Genomic DNA, 13,084 nt, shown 5'->3' with positions numbered 1-13,084 from the left:
TATGATGTATGTATTATATATGTAAATGTAAATAATAGAAAATATAGGAATAGAATATATAATATAAAATAATTATAAATATGTAATTAATATGTTTTTATATATAACATATTTTTTAAAAATATATTCTTTTGTAAATATAAATTATATGTTAATACACATTACATAATATATATAAGAAATGTATGTATGTATACACACACACACACACATTCTTCTTCTGATCCAACAATCAAGACCGAGAGATGATCATATCTATAAAACCATTACAGTACTTGAAAATAATAATATCAACCATTTATTGAGTGTCAGTTATGTTTTGAACATGCTACTGGGTGCTTTATGTGTTTTTTTTTTTTTTTTGCTTACTCTTCCTAACAGTTTTATAATGTAGGTATTATTATTTCAATTTTACAGCCGTAAGTTACGTGCTTGTCAGTATCCGTGGCCCCGATCCGTGGCCTCCAAAGCACATGCTCTTTCTACTCTGGTACACCCTTCTCACCTGAATGGATGCATGTAGAGCCTATATACGTTTCAATGTATTTCAAGCCAACAAACATTTATCACTCATCTACAGTAGGAAAAACACTGGAGGCATAGATTTGCTATATGATGCCTTTTTGAAACAAAAACTTCTTTAGTCAATTACTATGTTCTAGACAGATATACATACAGAAACACAAACTCCTCTGTTTGGCCAGCTTTGCTCTTCTTATGACTTATAGACTTAGAATATATTCTGTGTGTAGATATAAATTGTGTGTACTTGAAAGTCCTGAAAAGTTCTAAGTAATTTTATGGATTGCCTCGTTACCCTCATTTCATATATTAGTTGAGAGCAAGAGAAGTGGTACATAACTAATTCAAATCTTAAGAACACTCCTATTTCTTGGAGTAGATTTTGGCCTCGGGATTGGATCTGATGTTGGAGGATAACTTAGAAAAAGAGCAGTTATTTTCTTATCATCTATGACTTCCAAAAGCCTTGATCTTAAGCGTTGCCATAAGTCCCAGTTAGTTACTTTATATTATTTTATTTTTCCAAGTTACAAATATGTTCAAGAAACAGTACTGCAGGGACGCCTGGGTGGCTCAGTTGGTTTAGTGTCTGGCTTTGGCTGGGGTCATGATCTCGGGGTCCTAGGATTGAGTCCAATGTTGGGCTCCCTGCTCAGTGGGAAGCCTGCTTCTCCCTCTGCCTGCCACTCCCCTTGCTTGTGCTCTCTCTCTCTCTCTGACAAATCAATAAAATCTTAAAAGAAAAAAAAAGAAAGAAACAGTACTGCAGGAGCTCCCCCTTATTTGCAGGGCAGACATTCCAAGACTTCCAGGGATGCCTGAAAGCCCACGTTGTACTGAACACTTTTTCCTATACATACAGACCTATGAGAAAGCTTAATTTATAAGTGAGGTACAGTAAGAGAAGAACAAAAACTAATAATAAAGTAGAACAATTTTAACAATACACTGTAATAAAAGTTATGTGAATGTGGCCTTTCTCTCTGTCTCAAAACATCTCACTGCACTGTATACTCACCCTTCTCGTGATGACGTGAGATGAGGTGATGACATGAGGTGAAGGGAACGACACGGACACTGTGACTAGCATCAGGCTACTATTGACCTTCTGACAACATGTCAGAAGGAGGATCACCTGCTTCTAGACCACAGTTGTCTGTGGGTAACTGAAACCCCTGGAAGCAAAACTGAGGAAAACGTGGGTGGGGTGGGGGCGACTGTAATTTCGGTAAATCGTTGTTCAAGTATATCAAACTTTAAAAAAAAAATAAGCCTACATTGCATTTTCCGTACACAACTCAGAGATTGTGAGGCTATTAGAAAGTTAGCGTATTGGTTCTTTTGCTAAAAAAGCTGTATAATTTGCTTTAGTAAATAAGTATACTATTTATACTAGTACAAAAGGACACAATTAAGATAATTTACTGTAGTACAAACTTGTGTTCTAGAACGTTTAACGCTGAACTGTGCAATTTATGTGACTTTAGTCTATACTAACCAGTACGTTCTTTTTGTTTTAGAAAACTGTGTGTAAATGGATCTCACATTTCTCCTCTTTCCACACATATTCCAATAGAAAGGGGAGAGGAGGGTAGAACAGCTCAGTAAGGTAGAACAGTTCTTTTATTTTCAGAACTTAATTAGCTTCACTTTAACAGGGGTAAGTATAGCTGGGCAAAGTCATCAGAAAACCCCAGGCCTAATTTTAGCTCACATTTTCAACTTTCTCTCCTGATCCTCAAAATAAATTTTAAAAGTCATTTCCAACTCATTTAAATTTCACATTCTTTCTTCTCACTTCTGGTAGAGGTGATAATGAGCAGTGAAATCATCAAAAGAAAGGTAGTAGGATTGAGGAGGAGACAAAATGAAAGGCGTGGAAAATCCACAAAGTGGATCAGCAGTCGCTGAATAATGAACAGTTAACTGAATGCAGTTTATTGATGACACGTACGCCTGACTTCCTGGAGTCAGACCCTGGAAGACTTGAAAGAAGGGAGAGGTATGGGCTGTGAGAGAATAAAGTAATCACAAGCCCTGCAAATTAGCATAGAAATTAGGTCAGGGGCAAAACAAATCCACTGAAGGAGAGAAATCATTTTACGTTTGATTGTGTGGGGCACTGATCCCGTGCCCTGTGTTCTTCAGACACGAGTTCTCCACTCGCAAGCTGAAGTGTTACATTCGGAGAAGCTTCATGACGATTTGTGCTCAGGTAGTGTTTTTACACAGATGGACAGATTTTTTGCCTCGCTTTATAACATCTCTTTTTATCTGACTCTTTGAATCCAAGGTAGGATTGTTAAAACCTGCGTGACCGTTCTGATCTCAGTGTGTGTGTATATGAAAGCGTGGAACTAGTATTACAGGGTCAACGAAAGGCTCTTTCAGTGACGTAAAAAGTCAACATCTTCACGGTGTAGAACTCTGATCACTAGCTTCTGCTTTCTGGGTATCTTTTTAGGAAGAGGGGAGAGATTGCTGACCTCAATTTCATTTACTGCTAACATCTACCAATTACTGAGCACGTAACTTTTGCCAGGTGCACGGGGAGCATTAGCTCTGATCTTCGCAAGGACCCTGCAAGTTAATGATGACCCCATCTTAAAGATAAAGAATCTGGGAATTTCAGCGGGGATGTAGGTTGCCTGAGGTTACACAGCTGGGAAGTGGCCAACCCAGGATTGAACAAGAAAAATTTGAGGTAGTTTATTGTGATGTTGGTGAATCTTTCTCCTATATATTCCCCGAAATAAGCACACATACTTAATATTGTATATGTGCACATTATAAACAATGCATAGAATGTGATAGCAACAGAATCATTAAAAAATACCAAACTTGTAGAAAAATTGAACAATTATTGACAAAATGTAAATGTCATATCTATGAAATAACACATATTTCCTTCTTTATTTGGATTATCAAGAAAAGGAAGTAGATTTTATAAATGAATTTTCATTAATGGTTTGGAGTAATATGCCAATAAGACATTTATTTAGTGAAAGTAATATGCTTCTTGATAATGAAATCATAAATATCCTAAAGGCTATCTAATTCTTAATTATAGATATTTAAATCTGATCAAGTTGGTATCGACTTTATTTAAAATACAATATTTATAAATATAGTTTTTTCTCCTCTTTATGGATAAATTCTCCATTTATTAGATTTTAACGAAGCATCACTAATAATAATTAGCTTTTAATGACAAAATTGTATTATTAACCTTATTTTAAATATTTCTATGTGCCTTTAGTATTTAAAATAAGACAAATGTAGAGAAGGTGACTATTACTAGATTAATATTTGTCCTTACCCAGAATTTAGATTTTGTGCTATTTAACACTCATAAAGGAGAAAAGAAAGCTGGAAAGAAGAAAAGCATAAAAAGAAGAAAAAAAAAGATCAATTTGTGTGGGAAGCAAACTTTTTCTATGGTATTTTTCTCTAAATGGAAAGGATTAAAAATGCCTCGAATGTGCCATAAGCATGACATATATTCTCTATAGAAGCAATTTTTTAAAATTCTAAATGAGGAAATTTATGACGTGTTTTCTTGAAACAACAACAAAAAAAAATTGCCACTTCCATATTCCGATACATTTAAAAAAACAACACCCAAATCTATTAGAGTCCTGTCAGCTTGTTAAGCGATTAAGTAATGATTGTAAAAGACATTTGACACACAACCTATACTAGTCATAAAGCTGAGAGACCTAAGATGGCCTTACTAGCTGCGAGTGTGAATATTTTAGCATTTTTGTGGTATTTCTGGATCAAGATTGATTCCAGGTGCCATCTCCACATACCGTATACATGTAAGAGAAGCTCTTCTCGGCTAGACATGGAGGGATCCTTGGAACCTGCATCACTGTCAGTCTGGCTCTCTGAGGCCAGTGATACCACAGCTTACACTTAACCTCTTACTAGTCATCAAAGCAGCAGTGACTTTTTTTTTTTTTTTTTGTAAAAGGACAGATTTTCACTTCCACTTCCTGTTAATCAAAAAATATTAGCTATCTTGAGTCACCTTTATATTTTCACCCCCAATAGATTTTGGCAAGTAGACAGTGTATCCCCGAGACATCATCAGATGCTGAAGGATAGCAGAAACAACATAGAAGGTGCTAGACTCTTTCTATTGTTGCTTTTGCATATTTATAGCCCACATTCCATAACTTTACATGCTCATTGTCCCTTTTCCTGACTCTGTGACACTACGCTTAAGTATGTTTTATATCTAATACCTCTGACCTGCATTGACACTGTTGGATTTCCTCTTCTCACCGTTTAACTATAGGTTTCTCCAAAGATTCTATTTCCTTCTAGTCATTCATTGGGGAGCCCTTCCATTACGATTCTAGTCATCTCTTTCTGTATTTAGGCTTCCCAATGCCCCTAAATTCTACACATCCAAGACTTTTCCTGTCACCAGAAGTCATCTGCAGTTGAAAATGCCTTTCTCTCAGGTGACACCAAAGTTCCTCCCTCAGGATTACTTGCTCCTTCTTATTCAAAGTGGCCCATTCTAGGTCAAATAATGTAACATGTGATAGTGCTCCTAGCACAGAACAGAAGTATCCATGCTTATAAACATACCAATTACTGAAGGGTAGTTATAAATACTACGAAACTAATAACTACTCTTGCTGTTTGTTGAGGGAAGGCAGACTGAGGTGCCCAGTTTTGTTTTCACCTGTCAGTACAGACAGACCTGACTGTTGCTGAAACATAGCAGGTACAGAGTGTGAAGAAGTCACACAGCGGTACAGAGCGTTGTTGCCCGGGGAGAGTCAGCAGCCTGCCTCACAAGAGGCCCCAGAGAGCTGAATTAGAGCAGGAAGGAAATAATAACAGCCACCACTGGACTAACTACACAGTTGAGCCTGAATCAAGACAGCGGTTAGGGGGCTGACCCTCCATGCCGTCAGAAATCCACATGTAACTTTTCACTCCCCCAAAACTTAACTAATGGCCTTACCAGTAAGCATAAAAAATCTACTAACACACATTTTGTATGTGTATTACATACTGTATTCTTACAATAAAGTAAGAGAATAAAATGTCATTAAGAAAATCATAAGAGAAAATGCATTCTATACTCTACTGTAGTGTATTTATTGAAAAAATCTGCATATAAGTGGACCTATGCTGTTCAAACCTGTGATGTTAAAGGGTCAGCTGTTTATGCATATGTGCATATTTACATATATAGACACACACATTTATATGTGTATATGTGCATATGTGTGTGTTGTACATGAATTCTCACAGTAACCCTATCAAATAGGAATTATTGTTTCCAATTTAAAAATGGGGACATTACGGCTTAAAGCTTTATGTACATTATCCAAGATCACACAGCCACATTTAAAGAATTTTTCTTTTATTTTTAAGTAATCTCTACACCCAATATGGGGCTTGAACTTATGACCCCGAGATCAAGAGTTGCATGCATGCTGTAGTGACTGAACCAGCCAGGGACTCCCCCACAGCCATATTAAAAACCTTCCAAGCATTACCTTAAATCAGGGACTATATATTACTAGGCTATATAGCACTATTCAACACAGGCTGAAAAATCTAATTTTGGGAAGGAGGGGAGACAGAGTATTTTAAAATCTCAGGCTTAACTCCTATTGACCCAGCCTGACTATATGTCCCAATTTCCTAAGTCTGTTTTAGCCTATTGTCTCAGGGCATTGATAATATCCTCTTTCACTCTAAAATACTGTGGTTTAGATAATGAAATATAAGGCTAACTTAAGTGAGCCATATTTACAAGATTGTTGCAGAAACTTGATGTGCAATGAAAATATAACTGTTCACAAAGACGTTCATACTTCTGCGACATGGTCACTGCATTCTTTTCTGAAACAGATCTGAGTGGGAAGCAAAAGAACTAGGAGAATCAAACCATAAAGTGAATCAAATGTGTATTCATGGCAGGCTGAGTCTAGGACTGTGCAGCCAATGGAAATGGGATACTCACAGCCATTTGGCTTCAGTTCCAGGTCACGCATGGCTCAGTAGTTCGATGCCTACGTCTTCTGGGATGCTCCTTTTGTTGTTTCCAAAGCTGGTTGGTCTCTCTGCTAATGAACACATGCTTTAAAAAAAAAAAAAAAAAAAACATAAATACCTTACTCAGGGTACAACGAGAAGCCTGATGTCTGGGAACCATTCTATTTTCATTAGTGAGTAGTTTTGTGCTTCTGCTCTGATTGTGTGATTGGCGAGAGGGCGTTTTCCTTATGGCCAAGGTACAGAAGGGCATGTCTCTGTAGGAGGGACAAGGGGACCGCATTGTGCCTTTGAGCTTAGACTTTGCGGTCAGACAACCTGGCTTCCATTTCCCCCATTCTCCAAGTTACCGGTGGTATACCTTTGAGTTTTACTAGGAATTTTGAAGACTCCATTTTTCCATTTGATAAAAATGGTTGAAAGTTATCCACACTTGCCATTTGCCAGGCACTGTCACAGGAACATTACCCATATCAAAGCATTTAACCTTCATGCCAGTCTTATAAGCAGGGGACTGTTAACTGTCGCTATTCTAGTAGGCGGTATGAAGAGGCTTGGTAACTTGCCCAAGATCTCACAGCCAGTGGTGGAGGAGCTGAGATTGGGAACGAGGCAGTGTGCCTCCAGAACCTGCCTCCCCGACCTCCCGGACTTCGTCCGGTAACACCGGAGTGAGAGTTCTTACCTACTAGTGATACATATTTAAATGAGGGGGTGCGTTGAAAGCATGCCATGGTGCCTGGCATGGAGTGAGGCTCGATCAGTGCTAACTGTAAACATTGTAGTTCCAGGTACTCCTTTCCCTCTCCTTCCCAGCCTCCATTTGCACTCAAGTCAGACCACAGTTCTCTTTATTTCCCACACCACATAATTACTGCTGTTTCTATACCTCTTTCTTTAATTAGAGAGACCTATATTGTGTGCTTCGCTTTTTCAAAACATGCTTATTCTTCACAGTCCAGCGCATGGGACCTTTATCATCCTACTTTTTTGGTGCCTTCATCCACATCAGTTTTGATTCTTAAGAGTTTTATTGTAATTAGATTGTTGGAATAAGAAGTCTATATTGTTTTTGGACAGAACAGAATTTACTCATATAGGTTTGCCATGTAGATATACACATTTCACTTATTTCAATATTTCATATTAATATCTTTTCAGTGAGGCATCCTTTATCCACAACTTTGCAAATATTTATGATTATTTAGTATGTTAGTAAGTGTTGGATATGTGTTTTATTTTATTTTTTTTAAATATTTTATTTATTTATTTGTCAGAGAGAGAGAGAGCACGAGCAGGGAGAGCTGCAGGCAGAGGGAGAAGCAGGCTCCTGGAGCCTGATGCGGGGCTCCATCCCAGGACCCTGGGATCATGACCTGAGCTGAAGGCAGATGCTTAACCAACTGAGCCACCCAGATGCCCCTGGATGTGTGTTTTAAATGGGATGTAAAATGTAAGGTTTTCTGGTATGTTTCAGTAAATATATCTGAAGAATTGTTTGATAGTTTGTAATGGCACTTGTAGTATACGAGGGCACTCATTTGTCTGCGGTGATATCACTACTAGATAACATATATTTTTTATTTATTTCCAATATGATAGTTCCAAATAGCATATATTGTTGTTTTTATTGGAATAATTTGAGAGAATAGAAAATTTCTTTTATGTTTTTCATTGTGGGGGGGAATTAGTAGTTTTTCTTATTGCTTTATAGATTTTATTATACAATAGGGGTCATGTTGCCATTTTTTTTCTTTCAAATGTTTGGTAAATTTCTTAATTGTTTGCTCTGTCTTGACTTGTATTTCCCCAATTAAATAATAAGCTCTGTATATATCATGGTTCACACACAGCAAATAGTTAATGTTCAACTAATTTTAAATTCCAAAAGTACTAATCACTTAGATTTTAATTATTTATTAGATATTTTAAAATGTCTTTAAGTTTCACTAGCAGCACAGATAATAAATTTCTAAACACAGGAGACTCTGCCTGTTTATGCAGTACTTGCACAGCACTATTTATTTAATTTTAATGAATATAATGTGTATTAACATTAATGTACTTTGACTATAATATGTATTATGTAGTACTCTAATGTGAGCATACACGGTGTAATTAATATTCCTTTACCAGAGTTAAAGTGTAATGTGGCTAACTTTGTTTATTGAAGGAATATGAAATTCTTTCCTTCCAAATTCAATATAGGAAATGTCATATTCCCATTTTCATCTCTGCTGGATGGGACCTCCTAGCATCCAGAGATGGTTGGTCCCGTGAGATCTGCTAATCCTTTCCTTGGTCAATAAATTCTTCCCTAGAGTTCAGCAAAATGACAATAATGTAAAGATAATTTGCTCCTCCAGGAAAAATGTTTCCTTTTTTTCTTTGCTTTGATACACTGTTCTTTTCATTTTTGGCTCTAGTTTAAAACATGAAGGAGAGCAGTAAATGACCAACTGAATGAAAATGAAAACTTAAGAGTTGCTACCCCAGTAGAGTAAATGCCTTTCGGTAAGGAGTGACTCTCTTTTATTCTTCCTGTGGTCTATGGTATATTTTTCTTATCTGCAAAATACAGAAAACAATACTTTTCTCTCATGTCGTGCAGATTAACTAAAACTGTGTCCATAAAGAGCTTAAATTTCTGAAGCAAAAAAAAAAGGTCCTTTTTTCACTCTTAGGGTTCAAGTAGTCTTCCACCCCAAATCTTGATAAATAAAGCTATCGTCAGAGCATTACAGAAGAATCCTGCAGTAATCTTTTGTACTGCACTGTCGATTAGTCTTCACTATTGTCTCTGTCTACCCTCCCCTACTTCTCCCTTTTATCTGGCTTATATTTCCGCTGTATAATAGAAAAAATGTATTGTTTCTAAAAATCAAAGGTATCATTAGGAAGTCAGTAACTGGGATATTTCAGTCAACATACAGATATTTCACATAACAAAAGTATTCTATATCCTAGTAGAGCTATTTTCTATTACAGCAGAATTTGAGACTTTGATTTTTTAATTTGAGATGATAGGCATTGCAGAAATGTGAACTCACTGCTGGCTAAATCTGGACTTTATGACAGGTAATATGTTATATAATTTAAAATCTATTAAGTGAGGGTGTATATGAAATACTACTATTGGTAGGAATGAAAAAACTGTATTGATCGGGGCGCCTGGGTGGCTCAGTCAATTAAGCGTCTGCCTTCACCTCAGGTCATGATCTCAGGGTCCTGGGATTGAGCCTCACATTGGGCTCCCTGCTCAGTGGGGAGTCTGCTTCTCCTTCTCCTTAGTCCCTTCCTCACCCCCTCCCCCAACTTGTGCTCTCTTTCTCTCTCTCAAATAAATAAATAAAATATTTAAAAAAAAACCCGAAAAACTGATTTGATCTTATCCTTCAATAAAGTCTTGTTGACAATCATAGAAATAATTAGATGCTGTTATTATTCCAGTTACAGATAAGGAAACTGAGACACAGTGACTATATTAGCCATATTAGGCAAGGTCATGCTGCAGTAACAAATTAATTCCAAAGCTCTCAGCAGCTTCACACAACGAAGATTTATTTCTTGTCTATATTACATGCCCACTGTTGGTCTCCATGTACTCTCACTCAGGACCAAGTTGATGGAATTTCCATTGCTTGTGACCCCTCCATCCCATTTCTTAACTTTGAGGGACACTATATGGGGAAGGAGAAAACCTGGAGAACATATACTGATCTCTGCCCCACTATACATGTATTTTTTCCACTCATAGGCCATTGGCCAGAACTCATCACATCTCTTCATCTGTAAGAGATAGAGAAATATAGTCCTCCCTTGTGCTTAGGAAGGAGAGGGGAATCAGATTTAAAACCTTAGAATAATTTCAACAGAAAGTTGAAGTCGCTTGTCCAAGGTCCAATAACTGGTAAATAATGGAACTGGGATTTAAATCCAGACAGACCAGCTCCAGACCCTGTACTCTTAACAGCCTCACAGTTGTTAAGATCTGATAACACCTGACGTCATTTTATGACGTCATTCTTGCTCCAAATTATATACTTATTGACTTATTTTGGAATCATTTATTCCGAATATCCATTGCTTTAAAAAACAATAAAGAAATGGCTTCTTAAAAAATCATAGATTTACTCTTATCTAACATACCTCCTCAGTATAGCTATTGAGCGTGTTCTCGATAAATATGATATACATTTAAATTTTGTATATAAGTATCAGATATAATCAACATATAAATATATATGATATTTACAACAAACAGCAATAACGGAGACTGTTCCAATGTCTGTCTGGTTTACCAGGTATTTTAAAGAGGTGTACCTTAATTGCTCATTCTCTTCGGATTCTTAAATATCAAACTATATCTGTTACTTTGTAAGGTTACTAATCAAGAAGGAGGACAAAGCATTCAGGACAGTCTACCCATATCCTGGGACTAACAAGATTCTTTTTTTCTCAGTCTACAAAGGAAACAGTACTTTAGTAACTCTAAGCCTGGGCAAACTCTGTCCTAGTGTCCTAAGTAAACAGCAGATGAATTTCATATTTGCTTTATTATAATTTACATAGACTCTGCAAAAGCTATAAATGCTGAGATTGGATTTTCCTACCCATACCTTTAGTCTAGTCAAGGAAAACAAAAAACTAAACACACATTAGATTTCAGAATATCTTCTTGTTATTGCCTGCTCAACAGCAAATAATATGAGGATCATAAAGTCTTGAAGAAGATGCTGAATTTCTGTGGGAATGGATAAAAGTGCTCCCTAGTGTGTTAAATTCATTCTAAAGAGTGCTTACTGGGGAAAGAAAGACATTTTATTGTCAAAGGAATTTAGGTGTGCATAAGGTTACAAATTTGTATAGGCCTGCTAGAAAAAGTATGTGCAAGAATGAAATAAAGAATTTAGGATAGTAAAGGTCCTGATTTTTTGAGCTTAGAGACTGGTGTCTTTCTTTTGATTTGGATTAAGTTGTAACTCATTCTAATCAATTATTTTATTACTTTGTCAGAAAATATTGAAATAATTGACAATGATATAGTATGTATATTAAGAATTTAATTTTAAAAATAATAAAATATAAAAGGGGCTCCTGGGTAGCTCAGTCATTAAGCGTCTGCCTTAGGCCCAGGGCGTAATCCCAGGGTCCTGGGATGGAGCCCTGCATCAGGCTCCCTGCTCTGCTGGGAGCCTGCTTCTTCCTCTCCCACTCCCCCTGCTTGTGTTCCCTCTCTCGCTGGCTGTGTCTCTCTCTGTCAAATAAATAAATAAAATCTTAAAAAAAAAATAAAAATAAATAAATTTTAAAAAAGAATTTAATAAAACCCTTTAATAAACAAATAGAATAAATGTAGGTAAACTCAGACGTGGTTGTCTTGTACATATTGTAAAGTTAGAATTATCTATTAGATTTATACACATTTAGATGCTTTAGGGCCCAATTCATGTTATAAACCTCTCACTTTTTATATGGAGAAAACTGGGCTCAGAAAGGCGAAGGTCATGCCACTAAATGTCTCACTAGTGGCAAGGTAGAACAAGTGAATTCTATTTACAGTTATCTTACGTTGTTACAAATTTCTTTTTTCTCTTTCATTGAATTATAGTTCTGATAAATTTTCAGTTGCAGATATTATTATCTGTTATAATTTTAGATGAAGAAGCCTACTGTAGATTTCTTAAATTCCACAGAATAAGCGACAACAGCATTGAGGCAATGCAGAAGTAACCTTATATCTGCATAGAGTGAATTAGGCCCTGATTAACTTGACATTATAATGCATTTAGTTGTGACTTTAGAAGGCTCAACTGGCCTTTCACCTTCTTATTCCACATAAGGATATTGCATATTACATATTCCTTCTTATTCCACATACTCCTTCAATACCATTTTAGTTATCTCGAAGACCCTTCTTATAGGGTCTATGAGATTATGACATGAGCAATTACATAAAATAGTTTTAATGCAAAAATATAGTGTAATTTCAAGCTTTTACTTTTTTGTATCAAAGCATTATTAGTGGCAGTTCAAAGTTTTGTTTTTTTATATTTATTTCGGTATCTCTTAGTACTACATTCCTTTGGAGAAATTATTTGTATTGTTCCAAAACAACACAGGACAGCAGGAAGTCTTTCTATTCTAATCAGGGAACAGTTAATATATAACAACAGCTAAAACAGATCTAAAATATTAATAACATATTGAAGTTTATCTCTACCTGCTCACAGATTTCTAATCTTCTTTCTTTGAGTCTGCTGTAAACCAGTTCCAGTTCCGGCTGGCACAGACTCCCGTAGGATGGCTTAGAATCCTGAATTAACAGGAAGGAGATGTGGACTTTAATTCTCTAGCCATTTCTGTAATTGTAACCAGATTATTGACTTTCTTCTGTGTCTCAGTTTTATAGTTTATTTAAAAATGCGTTGGGTTAGCATCTCTAAGTTTCATAACTTACATATTCTGACTCTGAGAGTTTCCAAAACAACCTTTATGGATAACAGTGAAACATAGAATAACTTTGTTTTATGAA

Source organism: Ursus americanus, chromosome 10 (genome assembly GCF_024610735.1).
Source record: "Ursus americanus isolate L20-20 chromosome 10, mUrsAme1.1.p, whole genome shotgun sequence".
NCBI classification, from domain to species: Eukaryota; Metazoa; Chordata; class Mammalia; order Carnivora; family Ursidae; genus Ursus; species Ursus americanus.
The sequence above is the reverse complement of the archived record's forward strand: the minus strand, read 5'-3'. Positions refer to the sequence as shown.